Here is an 18,200-nt window from a genome sequence, read left to right as displayed (position 1 = left end):
ATGTGTGCCATGGACATTTTCCAGCTTTTTAATTTTTGGCAATTTGAAGAAAATAAAGTGATATTTCATTGTTTTCTTAAAAAAAGAATTTATATTTGTGGTAAATATACATAATGAAAAATTTACTGTTCGAACCATTTTAAGTTAATCAATTTATTAGCATTAATTATATTCATAATATTGTATAATTATCACTGTTTCCAAAATTTTTCATCACTGAAAACATTATTGCTATTTAATTGGCATTTCTCTTTGAGCATCTCTTCATATGTTTTTCAATATATGTACATTTGATTCTGCCTTATTAATCATAAAAAAACAAATTAAACTAACAACAGAAGACAAGCACTAAGTCCTAACACAGCACCTTGCCATTGCTTCCAAGTCAGACAGCCTTGAATTTGAATCTCAGTTCTTGCCTTTCTGGTTGGGTAACCCTGAGAAAGTCACTTTATCTCTATAAGCCTTAGTTCTCTTCTCTGCAAAATAGAAGTAATAGTACTGACACCTCTAAATTTTTCCAAGTATTAAATGAGATGATATATGTAGAGGGCTTATCACCATGCCTAGCAAAAATAAGTATTTGACAATGGCAATGAACATTATTATTAATATCAATGGTACTACACTATTAATTGTTTGGACTGACATTTCTTCTGGACCTTCCCTGACTCAAATGGTGAGGCAGGCCACCCTCCATGTGGCAGCCCCTTTCTTACCATCAACAGGCCCAAGCTCAGGATTTTATGGAAGAAGAAACAGAATTGAGAAATAATTTAAATGCAGCACCAAATGGAGGAGGAAGAAGATTAAATAACATTTAAACCATAATCTTAAATCAGGAGCAATCCCAGGGCCCACAGAGGAGGGTGGGAGGCTGCCAGTGAGGAAGAGTCTCCTCCAGGGGCTGCATGAGTGCACATTCCCCAGCAGGAGGAGGAATGACTCTGTGCTACCTCCCTGCCTGCTGAAACGAAGATGTTCTGCCATTCTGACATACATTCGAATCTCAAGGGGCGCCAGATGTACTTCTTTATGGTCTGTTTTTATAATGCTGTGACATGCTAATGAGTATTTTGGTTCTGAATCCCTTCTATTTAATTGATGGCACTGATATGTAAATAACTAAAATCAGCAGATTTCTTTAATGTTGTGAGCTATCCATCACCAGATTTTCAAAACATGCATGAGTCAGGTTTTGCTTCCCACTGTTATTATCTTGTGTCCTGTTACTAGCAGCATAGACTACAGCCATTTCATTAAGCTTGCCAAAATGCAGAAGGGATCGAAGAGAACTAAACCAAAAAAAATGGCATTGACATGTAGGAAAAGTAAGTATTTTCACTCCAAAAATGAGAGGCCAGTAAAATCAGCTTGGTGGGTTTTGCAGTTTTCTTTCTTTATGCAGTTTAATCCAGCTGTTCACTAGCATTTGAAAAAAGAAAGAGAAAATTGAATTGCCTTGCTTAAATTGTTTTTAAATTATATATTTTCATTTTATCTAGGTGCTTCAATCCTACATTTTAGAATTTCTAATTGTAGAATTTTGTTACTGAGTATGTGTGCTTTAAGCTAGAAAAGAATATTTAGAAATTCTTATCCTCCCCCCCCAAAAAAAGCAAGTGGGAGTGGAAATTTGAGAGAGGACCGCCTAATTCAGCACTAAAACCAGTGTGAGAAGCAGTGTGTGTGAGTGTTTGTGTGTGTGTATGTGTGTGTGTGCTTGTGCGTGGTGTAAAATGTGCTTTTCAAAGTGCTGAGAGGTTGATGGGAATGTTTGATTAGTTCCTCTGAAAAGAAAAGGTGCTTGGACCTCTTCTTGTTTCTTCTTTAGAATAATTTGGATGGAATTTGTGATGCAGAAAAGCTTAAGGAAAAAAGGACATCCATTCTGTGGGGTGGAAAATTCTTGAAAAAAAAATTTGCTTTCTTCAAACAAGGTATGTCTGATGAATTATTAAGCTAAGTTGTTAGTTTGCTTTCCATTCCTTATCATGAAAACATTAAAATGCATTTATCATTAAGAAACTACAATACCTACATACCTTGACCAAGTAATCAGTCTGTACGAATTTCAGTCTCAAGAGCGATGAGAGTGGTCATTGACATCCTCGTAAACAACTAACATTATGTAAGTCAACTATAAATAAATTGTACTAAGTTAAGACTAGAACAAGATTTTCACTGTATCTTTAAATGAACTTAATTATAATTAAAATAAGTTGAAAAGTGTGACATTTGTGTAGCACTTTAAAGTATGGTTAAGTGTATTATCTTGCCTTTTCAATACTTTACTTCCTATATGGAATATAATAGCAATGTAACAAATTGCTTATAATACTATATTAAAAGCAGTAAGAGAAATGGGCTCATTGATGCTAAATTAAAAGAGAAATTATTTAGTGTGGACCTGTGCTTCTCTCTATTCAGCCAGATCTCAGCAGAATGTGGGTAGATGTGCAGTTCTGTATCTTGTTTACACTGGAAGTGTTTTCTTAGGCTGAACGCTTTTTTACTGATAAGCCCAAGAAAAGGCTGGCGCTGTTAAGCCTCCTATTGTAACTCAACTTTGCACAGGAAAACAGGGGATGAAATCTCTTTTAAGTATGATTAGTGTCAAACCAGTATAAACATGAAATAAATGCCTTGAGCACAGGTTAAACAGAAAGGATAAAATTAAATTATTAGACTCTATGATTTGCTCCGAACAACCTACGGCATCTTTGCCATCTCCAAATTGAAGAGTGGAATTCAAGATTTTCTTTGGGTTTATTGTAAAAGCAAAACCAGGCATTCTTGGCCATGGTGGTTATTCAAAAATGTGACTGCTAAGAAACAGCATTTTGCCATTACGTTGTGTTGCAACAAATTTGGAAGTCTTGGTAAAGTTCTGAGGTTATTTTTTCCTCAGTCTCTTGAAAGATGAAAATGCCTTGCAGCAAGGAAAGATCAAACAGTGTTTGTTTGTGTATTTTCTCTGTTGTGTGTCGGGCTGCAAATGGTAGCTATGCTGCTGGTAGGAGCTGGAAGTGCCTCTTCTATTTATTGAATTAAAATACCCTTTTTTGTAAAAGGACTTTAGACGAAGAATTGTAAGACTACAAGGGCTGCATTTTTAATTACAACGTGCTAGTTTTCCAGACTAAGCTTCATTTAAATAAATCTTACACCTCGCAACTGAGAAAAACACCTCAGGAACATTGGAAACGCTTACTATCTATCCTGAAATAACGTTTACTCTGAATATCATTTAGAAGATCTAATTATCTTTCTTTCCAAGTTACTGATCACACGAAGAATAGTTTCTTTCAGAGACAGTACACTGGGTTTGAAAATGGTTTATGAATAGCATCAGGAGAACAAAAATGCTTATGCTGTTCTCATCTGTAATTCCTGTGAGACATGTTGTTATACAGGAAAGCAGTGTGGTTCAGGGCAATGTCTCAAGCCAGCAGTCCTAAATTACAGGAACAGCTCTGCCACTACCTAGCCGTGTTATCTTGGGAAAGGTGTGTAACATTTCCTGACTCTTGTTTCCTAGTCTGAAAAACAGAAATAGCAATGCCCGCACACTCACCCTTCCAGCCATGAGGCTTAATATTGAATCTTGATTCCAAAAAGGTTGTGAAATGTGAAAAGTTCTATAGAAATGTAATCTTTTTTTTTCTGCACATATTCAAAAAAAAGATTATACTGGAAGGAGTCATTGGCCTTAAAATCAATGCTTCATGGTCTTTAGGATATTCCTGTTGCTTGTGTCCGCGTATGTAACATCTCTTCTTGCTTGTTGGGAGGCATAAACCAGGTATCAATAGCAGTGGGTACAAGACCAAGTACACTGTTCTGTCAGTAGAAGGACATTCTAGCTGTGTGACTTTGGGGAAGTTACTCGACATCTCTGTGTCTCCATTTCCTCACATATGAAATGAAGAAGTTAGACAAGATAGTCTCTAAGTTTCCCTCCTAATCTTTTGGTTCTGTGCACTGGGACCTCTCAAATGTGAAGACATGGCCAGGCCAATTTCATCGTTGAGACTCTGTATGTTACAAAAATGAAGAAGTGTCAAAATAAGGTTTCAGGATTATGTTGTATTTAAAATGTTTATGTTTATCTAACTAAAGGCTTTAACACATACAAAAATAAAATGTAACATAATTTTTGTGTTAAATAAATGTAACGTGTGTGTGTGTGTGTGTGTGTGTGTGGGGGGTGTGTGGCATCCATAGTGTATTGAGGACAGTGTGGTCCGGGTTGGTAATGATGGACTTCTTCTCTGGTTTCTCGTTATACTCTGTGATCAGAACACACAACCCGCGATGTTGCCACAATGTTACATTTCGCAGGAAAGCGCGGTGCAAAGTAAAAGCTCTCGGCGCTGCGGATTCTGTGGAATGCTGCCGCGCAGTGGAGTTTTCTACTTCTTATGGCAAGCGCACTGCAAGCATGTTGCTCAGCTCGCAGTTTTCGGTATTTTCCTAAAAGGGATTGCCATATAAAAGCAATTTTCGCTACATGTTGCCAGTAAAGCTTTCAAAGTGCTTACGCCAAGCAACAACGCAAAATGCAGTAAAATTTTTTTTTTACAGGCGTGGATGAAATGAAGTAAAATAGACAAGCGAAATTGCTGCACAAAATTTTCAAATTTAAAATTTGCTACTTTTTTACGGTAAGTAAATATTGCTGGAATTTTGGTGTGAGGCCATACGCTTCATAGAAACGATATATTTTCTTTACTGGTGGAGCTCCAGCTCACTACCGCAGTAAAATATATGCGGCAGAGAGGCAACTTCTGTGATGTCTATAATTTGAGAAACCCCAAAAGTCCCTCTCTTGCTGCCTAAAGAATGTGTTTCTCTGTGATTTGCAGGAGGTGGTGGAATTCCTGGCTCCCTGGCTCACAAAGTGTGAGCGAGAGAAACGGCAAAAAGAACCTGCTACTCTTTACAGGTATGAAAGGTCCTTGAGCAAGTGGCAGTGAGCAGCCTCTGTTAGTGCAGAGAATAGGACAAGAAATAATCAATACTGGGGAAAATTTAGGCTAGGCATCAGAAATGGCTTTTTGATAGAGCCAATTGTTAAATTTTAACAACACAGCAGTGCATACAAACAGCCAGGGCCTCCACGGTCACTTGTCAGCCCAAATCTGGTCCTGACTCCTATCACTAGCCTGCACCACTGGGCTCACATGCAGCTAGGCCCTCAGCTATGCATCTGCACTCGGCCAGTCCAGCTCTTGTCATCAGCCTCCACTGTTGTGCGCAGCCTGTGGCAAGACCCTGCAGCCTCAGCTACTAGTACACCTGCAGGTGGCCCCAGTCCTTGCCTCTGGCTCTGGCCCTCACCACTACACATCTGTCTGTAACTGGTTCTTGCCACGACACAGGCCCCTACAGCTGGCCCCTGCAACTGAGTGCATGCACACCACCAGCTGTAGCCATCGCCATTGCCTGCCGTAGTCCCTAGCTGCTGGACCCTGAAGCATCACTGAGGACTCCAGCAGCCCTTCCAGCCACTGCAGATCTCCCACAGTGTTCACTAAGGACTATGTAGTTGGCAATGCAGACCTCAGCAGCCTGAGCTGTCACAACACCATATGCCTCCATAAGCCCCCGCAATTGGTGCTCTGTGCCACTAGACCCAGGATCACAGCATGCCACCACCTACAGGTGAAGCTCTTTCCTGACTGAAGTCAGTCCATAAAGTCTAGAAGTGGTGACAACTTCTTCAAATGGTTAGACAGACATGTATGCAAGGCTTCAAGAATCATGAAGAACCAATGGAACACAGTATACCTACTGTAACTGAGCCTCCAAAATGGAGATACATGAACGGCCTGATAGAGAATTCAAAATAATTGTTCTAAAGATATGCAGAGAGCTACAAGGGAGCACAGGACAATTTAATGAATTCGGGAAAAACAATGCAAGAACAAAATGAGTTCAACAAAGAGATAGACAACATAAAAAAGAAGCAAATTTGGGAGCTGAAAAATAAAATTTTAATTAAAAAGTTACACACATACAAATTTAAGTCAGTCTGAGACAATCTAGGAGAGTTCCTGTTTACGGACCAGGAGGTAAAGGGCCAAGATCCAACAAGATTCCCAAAGCCCCATGTTCACAATGGAGCAAGAACAATTTCAGTTCTGTTGATTGCATTTTCCTACGGTTACCTCATTTGTAAAACAAATGGTTGTGAATACTGGATTTAGAATTTGTTTTTAATCAACTAGAAAACTTTTTCTCTTCAATAGACTGCAAACTTTAAAGACTATCTGAAAGGCTTGGGGCTGCCAGAGAAGTACACGAAGCAGGCACCAGGTGATGCTCTGAGTTGAGACTTATAAAAGCTGCATATCGTGTGGCAACCTGCAAAAGGCAAATCCCCCACGCGGCAGATGTTGTGACTCGGCTGAACTCCACTGCCACATTCCATGGCTCGTATCCTGAGGGAGAAAAGCAAACTGAAATAATAGATGCCAAAATCTTTTCCTGAGTCAAATTCACAAGCCAGGGTCTTAGAACAAAAGAAATACATATTGGTTTGGTTTAGATTAGATTTAGAGAATATTTTGATTGTATTTTATTCTGGCCTTATAATTTTAAAAAATATTTAGGTCCATTTCATCTTCACATTACTTCACTAGATGCATTTTCAATTCGTTTTAAGAATGCTGGATGTCATTCCTCAGCCATCTGATTGTGCTCCAGTTCCTTACAACCATCTAGAAGATGTTCATGGAGATTGGCTAAAGATCCTTATAAATCTCTAAGCAGAGAAAGAAGGAACAAAATTACAGAATTGCTCCCTTTCTGGAGTCCTAGAAGAATTTAGTTCAATGGCAGTCACAAACCTATGTGGTTCCTTTGCCAAGAAGTCCAAAACTCAAGCCATGGCTAACCACAGACAGCATCTTGCAGAGAGAAAGATTCAGTTGGTTGCTTTATCTCTAAGTCCTAAACTAGAATCTAAATGGCCATATTTGCAAAACAATGGTGATAAGAATGATGAGGACGATGATGGTAATCATGATTAACCAATGATACAAAGCACTCTTCTAAGTTCAAAGCACTCTTCTAAGAGTACAAAGCACTCTTCTAAGCCCTTTTCATATATTAATTCATTTAATCTTAACAGCAACTATGTGGGGTGGGTTGTTGCTTTCCCAATTATACAGATGAGAAAACTGAGGCACTAAGAGCAAATTGTCTGAGGTCACACAGTTAGTAAGTGATGGAGCTCAACTTCAAACTCAAGCAGTCTAGGTCCAGAGCTCACATTCTTAACCTACCAGACAACAATGACACAAAGTCCTGGTTTTTCTGTCACTGCACCAAATTAATCTTTGCTGTCTCTGAAAACATCGTTTTCAAGCCAAGTAAAATTCTGAAGAAAAGTATTCTTTCTCACAAGTGGAGACACCGCACTGATAATGATGAAGGAAAGTGGAGGTGTTGGGTTACTGGGAAGGAGGAGGGGAGATTTCTGTCATTCTTGGTCACCTCCTGAATTGAGAATCGCTTTTCCGGTGTGTTGGGAAGACGTGACTCTCAGGGGGAAGGCCAAGGAGCAGGCATCATTGTCAAGCCCTTTGAGTAGCCAGTCCCCAAAAGGTGTCCTTTATCTTCATTCTAGGGTAAAGTTTGCAGCCAGTCGCAGAAAGAATCTTCCATGCAACTCTGATTACTTCAAAAATCACTTTTTCTGATAAGGATCTCTACACTGACAAGACTCTAGTAAAAATTTCTCAAATTCTTTCCCTCAATGAGAGAAAGACGAAAGTTTTGTGTGGACATGTGGTAAAATTCATAAAAATTGCCCTTCAGGCTATAGTGGGAAGGAACTCTATTTCTGCATTCCTTCTTCTCAGATTCAAAAAAAAAAAAAAAATCTACTCCTTCAGGGGAACCCAGTGTGCAGTTTCCGAGGGTAGAGGTCACTGGCATCTCAGCACTGAATGAATTCCCTCCTCTGGGTTCCTTTGTGTTCCAGAGAAAACATGCTCTGGTTGCAAAGGTACAAGTCAACTTGTCCAGACTGGCTTTCTTGTATAATGTAGTGAGTAAACCTGTGCTTCTGAAGGTGAAAGGAATTTAGGGAAGCTGAGACAACATTCGATGACAGCAGCAACAAATATTTACTGGGCCACCGCCATGTGTCATCCATAATTCTATGTGCTTGGGAAGAAGAGTGAACAAAATAGTCTCCTTTCTCCCAGAGCTGCCAATCTGTGAGCATGCAATAAACAAATACACATAGGAGGTCTGGTGGTGATCTGGGCTGTGAAAAAACATAAGACAGTAGGATAAGGGGGCTGGACAGAGTAGTGAAATGTGGGTGGTGATCAGCATTGCATGGTCAGATAAATGTCTGATACAGAGACATTGAAACAGAGAGAGAGGTGAAGGCAGCCAGGGAGCAATCTACGTGGATGCTTGGGGAAGAGCATTCCAGGCAGGGAGAAGAGCAAATGCAAAGGCCCTGAGGTAGGACCACATTTGGGAGGCCAGCATTTCTGGAGTGGGCTGGGTGAGGAGAAAAGGGAGGGAGATCCAGGGTGTACTCGGGACAGGCAGACACAGAGAGTGCCATCCTAATGCTCTTCAGTTTTCTCCAAATGTCACCAACTGTCCACTCACGCACTATCTGTGGGTAGTTCTTGCCTCTTCCCAAGATGAAATCTGAGTAGGTTTCTAAATATTTCAGATCGAGAGTTTTTAAAAAGACTTTGCTCTTATTATATTCCCAAACAATCTCAGTTCAGTCATTAATATGGATGTAATATTTAGGTAGTACTTAAAAACTTTAAAACGACATTCATAGTGTGAAGTTCTAAGCCCCGTCTCCAGGCTTGCTTTCTGCAATGGGAGTTGAGCATGATTGGTTTCTCTCTTTCTCTGCCTTACGCCTTTGTCCCTCTTCCCCCTGGCTGCTAATGATAGTCTCTTCATGTTTAGACTTGAAGTGGGTGCAGACAGGAAGAGTAAAGGGGACAGAAAGGCCTTACTAGCTGGTATTATTGTGAGCTGGCATTTGGGTTCATTGGGCTTGGCAGGAATTTACAGCTGTTTCTTCTTCCCATGGGGCACTTCTGACTTTGTTGGGGACCCCTTGCCTCTAGTCACCAGATGCTGTTACATAAGACTCTGCTCTGGCTGAGTGTTTACAGTTCCTCCCTTTGCCCCTGAGCAACTGGTGATCTAACTCCAGCTGCTTTGTGCTGTGGTCTCCTTGGCCATCCATGCACCCGGCTTGGACAGGACCTAAAATGACCCCAGGCTGACTCTGCCACAGGTAGCCTCATTTGCCATAAGCTACTCCCTCTCCAATAGATGTCTTCATCACAAATCAGACACCAGTCCACTGCACCTCAAACCCAAGGGACGGCACTGCTCAGTAACTTCAAATGGGGTTACTGGGCAACCAAGCTGGACTTCCAAAAGAGGTGATCTAGAGCTAGGATTTTCAGCTGACTGCCAGACTATACAGAGGTTGTAGAAGACAAAGGGCAGTTGGAGACTGGAGAGCAGGAATTACTTTAGGAAAGCTGTGGGCATTTTCCCTCCCCCTCTCCCTCCCCACATGCAGACTGCCGGTGGTCTCCCCACTCCCACCCACTACAGGCAAGAGTGAGAGGCGCTTCAAGACCACTTTGGAACATGGAAGTAGTCGGCACTCAGTCTCTGCTGAACCTAAGACAAAAGATCATCCCATTTTAACATCCCATTACACAGTCAATTACAATACACTCAAATGTCTACTTAGATGGGTGTGTTACTACTGGTTAAACTTAAAAATATGCCCGATGCATCGCTTTGCCCTAAATAACATTTGTGAGAGAGAGAAAGCTATGAGTAAGTTCAGGCTCAAATATGACTCAAAAAAAAAATCTCTTGACATTATCACTAAGACAGCTTTATTATACAATGTATATATTTTACACTGTGTGTCTTAATTATTGTCAACAAAGTATTTCAAAAAGCCAAGGATGTATGTGTTCAGGCAAAAAGAAAGGTGAAACTATCCTGTAGAGTGATAAATTGTTCAGTGAGTGGCGTTAAATGTTTGAGGCCTGGGATGGAATTCTGGTTCTTCTACATAGACATTCTATAAAGTGGACAGCTCACTAAGGTTCTCTAAGCCTCCATTTCCTATTCTGTAAAATGGGCATAATAGTGCTTCCCTGAGAGGATTACCACGATAACTAAGATCACATATGTGCAAGGTGTAGCATATACTAAACATTCAGTAAATGGTAGTTGTTATTATTGGAGTGGATTCTAAAGTTCTAAAACTTTCCACGAAGAAGAAAAAAAGATACCAATCTCATCTTGTATAACAGGTCACCAGACAACTGGGCCAAAATGGTCCTAAGGGCATGAAAGAGGGTTTGGCGACTCCGTCAGAGCTGGGAATGATCCAGACAGGGCCTCTGAAGTGTGAGCTGTATGGTTCCTTTTGGAGATCTGGGTCTCCTGCTTCAAAATGACTCTCTTTCTGCTGGTCCCCACCAATTTCTGGGACTTAATCCTCAATAGCCCTCAGTTGCTCAGCCACATTCACTGCCTTCCTCCATACCCTCCATTCCCCTAAGCCTCTGGTTGCTAGGATTCAAAAATGTGCTTTGATCCGTAGCCCCATGCCTGCCTCTTGGCAGCCTAGGGAAAGCTGGAATCCTGTTGTCTGAGACAAACACTCTCTTTACCAAAAGGCAGACAGGAAGATACTATGAACCTTACAGACACACACTCATCTTCCTTCCTACCTCAGCTGGAAGGATCTTCCAGATGCAAAAAAAAAAAAACGTTTTTTCTGTGCCGCAGACCAAAAAGAACAGAGTGTTCAGGCCAGTCAAGGCTCTGGGGATCACAGTTGAACTGAACCAAGTACCCAGCTCCAAATTCACAGTGGACAGCCCCTTGGCAACCACAAACCTCAACACCCAAGGGAGAAAACTCACAAGGAGGAGGCAGGGCTAATCCACAGTGTCAAACACATTAGGTAAAGAAGATTCAGATGAGAGAAATTCATCTTCCAAAGCTCCATGAGAACTTTTGAAACCACACACGGTTTCCAGAGCAACAAAGAAGAGCTGTCATGCCCACCCCATCTTTTACTGAGGCCCTCACCCCTTCCCCCAGATTTACTGCTCTTTGTGCCCCCTTCCATTACAGAGGATAAATAACTCTTAGAAGTGCTTTAGAGCCCATTTGGGAGCATGCCGGCAAACTAGTATTTTTTCCCACTGGCAATATAAGATCTAAACTACCACTTCAGAAACATAATTACCATTTGCAGCCTCACTAGAAATCACTGTTGGTCCAACCCTTGGTGGATGTGGTAAGCATTACCATATGTCAGGTTCTTAATAAGGTACAAAATGATGGTCTAAAAACATGCACCAAAAAAAGGCTTTCCCTTTTCGGTTTTCTGATATGTAGAAACATGCCACATGGATCAATGAACCTAATAGCATAAGCATATATCTGTCATTGGATACATGCTTGAGTTCTTTAATCCAACCAGCGGCCCAGGCGTGAATATCTTTGCTTTAGGATCCGCCCTGGCTCTATGTGGTAATCAGAAGTGATCCTGGAGAAAGGAATCCTGAGTAGGTCATACTTTAATCATAAAACAATTACCTATAATATTTATGGAAAATTCCTAGATTGGAATGTCAGTAAGCATAACATTCTTATAAATACACTTGAAACTAAACATTCTCGTAAATCAGAGTTTGTCAATTCTGACACTATTGGCATGTCATGCTAGATAGTTCTTTGTTGTGGGGCTGTCTTATGCATCGTAGGATGTTTAGCAGCATCCCAGGCCTCTACCCACTAGATGCCAAATGCATCCTCCACCCCAAGTTGTGACAATCAAAAACGTCTTCAAACATTGCCCAATCTTTCCTGGGGGTCAAAATCACCCCTGGTCGTAAATCGTGACTACAAATGTATTAGGAACTTCGCAGTGACATTCTTACAGCACAGTTTCAAAGTCACCCCTTCTCATTTTTTTCTCCCAGAGTGTGCCAGGTATGTAGGCTGTGTTTCTCCTTCTCAGTGGCTGCTATAGCTCATGAGATTTTTTGTCACACTTCTTCCCAGAGCTTGGCTCCAGAGCTGGATACAGCTCTCCAATCCCTGCCTTGATACTATGCAAAGACAAGCACATGTGCTCTTTTCATTTTACTACTAATCATTTCAGGGAAACAGGAGATAAGTAAAACAACAAAGATGAAAAGGGTTTTAATCAAAGCTTTAAGGAACAGAAACCAATTCAAATTGGCTGGAGTAAAAGAACCCAGAAACATCTATGTTATGCATAGGAGCCCAAGTCCAGCTGCACCTCCTTTAGACTGGAAATGAGGCCTGAGAAGTTGTCAGAAAATAAGGCGTCTGCTCTCCCTGCTTCTCCCAGGGCCAGAGGCCTTCTCTTCTCCATGTCGTTCTGCTCTCATCTTCTGCATCTTATTCAGGGCCCATATGGCCTTCAGCTTGGCTCCCACAGTTTTCAAGGCTTTCGGAGTCCTGATTCCAAAATATCTCAAGGGAGATATTGATCAACCTATCTTTTTTCCCCCAGACCATAAGCTCTTGACCAAGCTGAGTTACTTAATTTCAGTGAGTGTTATTTCTGCATCTGAGCATAATATTTGAGACACTTACTTCGAGGGTCTTATGAGCTTAAAGGTAAAGATATAACCAGACTATACAAATGAGGAGTGGAACTTCTATTTTATAATAATATCGTATAATAAACCATGGAATCATTTGGAATTTACAATAACATGAGAATTTTGATGTAGTAAGAAGAGCGCAATTAAGATAAGAGATCTGGGTTGTTGTATAACCATCCTTGGCTTGGATACGGAATCAGTATCCACCCTAGGAGCTGGGGGTAGATCCTGGCTGCATTTATTCCCTTTACCATATTGGGGTTGTGTTAAGAAGGATGAAAGGGGGAAACAGGTGCTCTGCTTAGGCAAGTGACAGTGTCCAGTCCATATAGCCTGGCCGGGAGCACATCTTCAAGTAGACTGGTGCATCTTTAGGAGCCAACATATTGAGAAGAGGCAAAATTTCCCTTGCCTTCCTTGCCTATTTGGCTCGTACTTTGCTGTTAACCTTTCCTTAAGATAAAAGAAGGAAGAACAGGAAAGAGAAGAAAAATAAGAAAATCTACTGTTTTTTCTTTCACTCTCTCTCTCCCTCCTTCATAGAATCTTGGGGGATTTATAATAGTGATCCCTGGTGCAATGGCAACAGGAGGTGCAGTGTTTCAGGTCCAGCCCAGAGGAAGATGATTACGTAAAGGCTTCTATGCAGATCAAGGCCCCCTCCACCTTGTAGAAGCCCCTTCTAGTATCAGCCTTCCTTTTTCCATCCTCACCAGATAAACCCATATCCACTGATAAGCAGCTGAGGCTTTACATCAGGCAGAGATGAGGAAATCAAGGCTACAGATGTGGCCTCTCCCCGTTCAAATATGTCTGTCCTCAAGGGATTTTTGGCATTTTGAAAATACAGCACAAGCCTCTCGTAACTATTAAATGTTTCCAGATGGACACTGGCTCTTTCTGCCTCATGGACAAAGAGTATTGTTAGGTGCTCCCCCATGTAGCATCATAGAGCAGACAAACACTAGCATTATATAAATCCTACACATCCACTAGGACATATTTTCTGCAACTGAGTGGCTCAAGTAAACCTCTAGAGGGCTTATTAAAAATGATGAATGCAAAAATAATTTTTAAGCCTTCTATATCTCCCTATAGCCTAAAGGGTCAATTCCACATTCTTTAGGCATGACATTCAAGGCCGATATGGCCTCCTCTATCCTCTCTAGCAGTTTGATTCATTTCCCAGCCTGGCCGAGCAGCTCCCAGTTTCTGAAGTTATTCTGTCCCCTGCCAGTTAAACTAATCCACATCTCTTCCAATTCCCATGTCCCAGGCCTATTTGACCACTCACCCTTTTTGCCATCACTGTATCCTCTACAGCAGAAGTTTTAAATTCTGGCTGTGCAGTGGAGACACCTGGGAGCTTTAAAACAATATTGATGCCAACACAGAGCAATTAAAGCAGAATGTAGATGAGGGAAGTGTGCTTTCTTATCATGAAACAGTTATGACAAGTGGTGGAATGCAAATGCAGGGCCTCTTGTCTCAGGATGCCTGGTTTGAATTCCAGCTCCCCTTCTTTCCAGCCTTGTGACCTTGGACAAAGTACCTAACCTCTGCATGCCTCCAATTTCATACCTCTAAAATTAAGACAATAAACATCCCTTACTGCATCAGTTTGTTGTGAAGATTTAATGAGTTAATATATTACTGATACTTAGTATGTGTTCAATAAATGTTATAAGGAGTACACAGTCACCCTCTAGAGTCTCCCTCTAAGAAAACTCAAAGCAACTTGATGATAGGACCTGCATCTTATTCCTCTCTGGCTAGCGCAGAGTACACGCGCATTTTTTTTTTCTGAATTATTAAATGGGTATACGAATTAAGATGAATTTTGACTTTAGGAAATCAGGGAGATTTACATAGAAGAAGTGGATCATTAAGTGAACTTTGAAAGAGGGATAGGCTGTGAGAGGCAGATAAGAAGTGGTAAGGTAGTCCAGCTAGAACAATAACAAGAGCATGAGCCGAAACACTGATTTACAAGGTACAGAGAAAAGACCAAAAGCCTGGGGTGTGCTGGGGTCAGAGGAGAGGATTACAGGAGAGAATCGTAGCGAGATGGTTTGAAAAGTAAGTTGGGCCATTTCATGAAGGGTTTTTGATGCCTCACTAAGGAATTTGGGCTTTATTTTGTAGAGAATAAGTGGATTATGAAGAAGAGTTCTGAGAGGGCAAATGCACAATCGGACCCGTGCTTTAGGAAGCTGATCCTTTCCAACTACAGGAAAGGGTGATGCAGAGCAAGGGAAGCAAGGAGCAAAGAGTGGGTTAGGAGATGACTGCGGCTTCTCATTTGATATCAACATTATCTGTATATGTTAAGTCTTCCCAAGAGACCATTTTATAATTTCTGATTCATTAATATATATGCACAGGGTAAAGATTTAAATAAAACAAAACTGTAAAACTCATTCCCATCTCTGATACCCACACCCAGTTCTCTTTCCCTGAAGCAATAACTGTTATTGAAATAAAAAGAATTACGCTACTGATGAAATCTACCAAACATTTAAGGGAGAACTGACAGCAATCTTTCTCAAAATTTCCAAAACATTGAAGTTGGGAGAATATTTCTTAACTCACCCTATTAGGCCAGCATTAGGCCAACTACCAAACCAGACAGAGACACCACAAGAAAACTACAGTTTTCCTTACCAATACATTATCCCTTATGAAAATTGATGCAAAAGCCCTCAACAAAATATTAGCAAACTGAACTTAGCAACATATTAAAATTATTATACACCATGATGAAGTAGGATTTATTCCTAGGATGCAAGGATGGCTGAACATACAAAATCAATTCATCTAGTATACTATGTTAACAGAATGAAAGGGAAAAAGACACATGATCATCTCGACTGATGCAAACAAAAAGCATTTGAAAAAATTCATTGCCCTTTCATAATAGGAACACCCAACAGACTAGGAATAGAAACACTTCAACATAATAAAAGCCACAGATGAAAAACTCACAGCAAACATTGTACTCAATGGTGAATGACTGAAAGCTTGTCCTCTAAGATCAGGAACAAGGCAAAGATGTACACCGGTTTTCACCATTTCTACTCAACATAGTACTGGAAATTCTAGCCAGAGGAATTAGATAAGAAACAGAAATAAAAGCCATCTAAACTGGAAAGAAGATGTAAAATTATCCTGTTTGCAGATGATATGATCTTATATACAGAAAATCCTAAAGATTCCACAATAAAATTGTTAGAATAAATGAATTTAGCAAAGTAGCAGGATACAAAGTCAACATACAAAAATCAGTTGCATTTCTACATACTAGCAATGAATGATTCAAAAAAGAAATTAAGAAAACAATTCAATTTACATTAAAAAGAATAAAACACTTAGGAATAAATTTAATCAAAGACTTGTATAATGAAAACTACAAACCATTGCTGAAAGAAACTAAAGAAGACATAAATAGACACATATCCCAAATTTACAGATTGGAAGACTTAATATTGTTAAGATATTAATAGTACCCAAAGCAATCTAAAAATTCAATGCAATATCTATCAAAATCCCAACTTTATTTTTTGTAGAAATAGAAAAACCTATCCAGACATTTACATAGAACATCAAGGGGCCCCAGAATAAAAAAAAAAAAAAATCTTGAAAAAGAAAAGGAGAGCTGGAGGACTGTTCCTAATTTTAAAAACTGACTATAAAACTACAATAATCAGAACAGTGTGGTACTGGCACAGAGACACACATACAAACCAATAGATAGAATAGAGAGTTTTGCAATTAACCCTCTTATGCATGGTCGAATGATTTTTAACAAAAGTGCCAAGACCATTCAATGGGAGGGAAAGACAGTCTCTTCAACAAATGGTGCCAGAAAAAGCAGATATACACAAAAGAACAAAGATAGACAGTTACCTAACACTATATATAAAAATTAACTCAAAGGAATCAAAGCTCTAAATGTAAGACCTAAAACTACAAAGTTTTAATGAGAAAACATAGGACAAAAGCTTCTAAACATTGGATTTGGCAATGATTTCTTGGATATAACACCCAAAGCCAAAAAGACAAATTGGACTTCATGAAAATTTAAAAATTTTGTGCATCAAAAGACACTATCAAAAGAGTAAAAAAGCAACTCATAGAATGGGAGAAAATATTTGCAAATCATATATTTGATAAGAGAATAATAGATAATTCCAGAATATACAGATAATTTCAAAAATTCAACAATAAAAACAAAATAAAAGAAAAACAACAACAAACAATCTGATTAAAAACTGGACAAAGTACTTGATTGAATAGATGTTTCTCCAAAGAAGATACACAATGGCCAAAAATACGTAAAAAGATGCTCAGCATCACTAATTATTAGAGAAATGCAAATCAAAACTACAATGAGATGCCATCTCATATTCATTAGGATGACTACTGTCAAAAGAAACAGAAAATCAATGTCGACAAGGATGTGGATCCATCGGAACCCTTGTGCACTGTTAGTGGAAAAGTAAAACAGTGCAGGCACTCTGGAAAACAGTATGGAGTTTCCTCAAAAAATTAAAAATAGAATTACCATGTGATCCAGTAATTCCACTTCTAGATATAAACACAAAAGAATTGAAAGCAGGGTCTTAAAGATATATTTCTATACCCATGTTCATAGCAGCATTATTCGCAATAGCTAAAATGGGGAAGTAACCCAGTGTCCATCGACCAATAAATGGATGAGCAAAATGGGGTATATACATACAATGGAATATTATTCAGCCTTAAAAAAAATTCTGACATATGCTACCACATGGATGAAACTGTGAAAAACCGTATAAATATAAGATGATACTATTATTTACTATTACCTTGCTCTTTTCTAAATCTGGACAACAAGAGATCTATTTATATTGGCTAGCTACTCTACTTACATTAATGTATATTTTTATTTCACAATCAGGCTTCATTTGTCTCACCAGAACTTCATATTCAGGACTCTATATTATATGTCACGGCACAATCCATAAATTTGTGAATCAGTAACACATTCTTTTGAAAACCCCCATTGTTCCAGTTTTGTTAGAACCCTGGTGAACACCTCAGGAATTAAGGTCCCAACATTATGCACTGTGTATCCCTCAGCTCCTTGATGTTGGAGCACCTGCAAGAACTGCTTAACAGTGCTGGTGGTCATCCGCAACCCCAGCTTCTTAAACGGCTGAATTTTTTTTCACACATTTTAAAAGGCACATTTACATTTTAAGTGTTTGAGTAAACGGACTGAGCAAGGAGAGAAATTGAAGAAACCTCAAACCATTTTGATTCCAAGAGGCCAGAGTGATTCTGGTCAGGTTCCATAACCTATGAGTCAGCTCTGGGGTAATATCTCTCTTCTCTGGGGATGGCGTGTTTCCTGGAATCCTGTTGTGTTTTTTATTCATCCACCTTGGCATGCAAAGACAGGTCCATCGTGTCTTCTAAAGTTGTACTACGGATCTGAAAGCTCTTCTGTCTGCAATCTATCTTCCCTTTTGGTTT

General features: G+C 39.8%; 1 protein-coding gene across 1 annotated transcript in view; it reads left to right on the top strand.

The window, feature by feature from the left end:
- The first annotated feature begins 1,699 nt into the window (after positions 1 to 1,699).
- VIT (vitrin) overlaps positions 1,700 to 18,200 on the top strand; it is an 89,844-nt gene continuing 73,343 nt past the window's right edge. The window contains exons 1-2 of the mRNA XM_039887418.1: positions 1,700 to 1,940; positions 4,869 to 4,948. The gene's annotated coding sequence lies outside the window, so the exon portion shown is untranslated. The remainder of the gene's footprint in view (positions 1,941 to 4,868; positions 4,949 to 18,200) is intronic.

The sequence above is a fragment of the Pteropus medius genome, unplaced genomic scaffold (assembly GCF_902729225.1).
Source record: "Pteropus medius unplaced genomic scaffold, Ma_sr-lr_union100, whole genome shotgun sequence".
In the NCBI taxonomy this organism is placed as follows: Eukaryota; Metazoa; Chordata; class Mammalia; order Chiroptera; family Pteropodidae; genus Pteropus; species Pteropus medius.
Note: the sequence above shows the minus strand (reverse complement) of the source record. Positions and strands in the feature narration are given on the sequence as shown.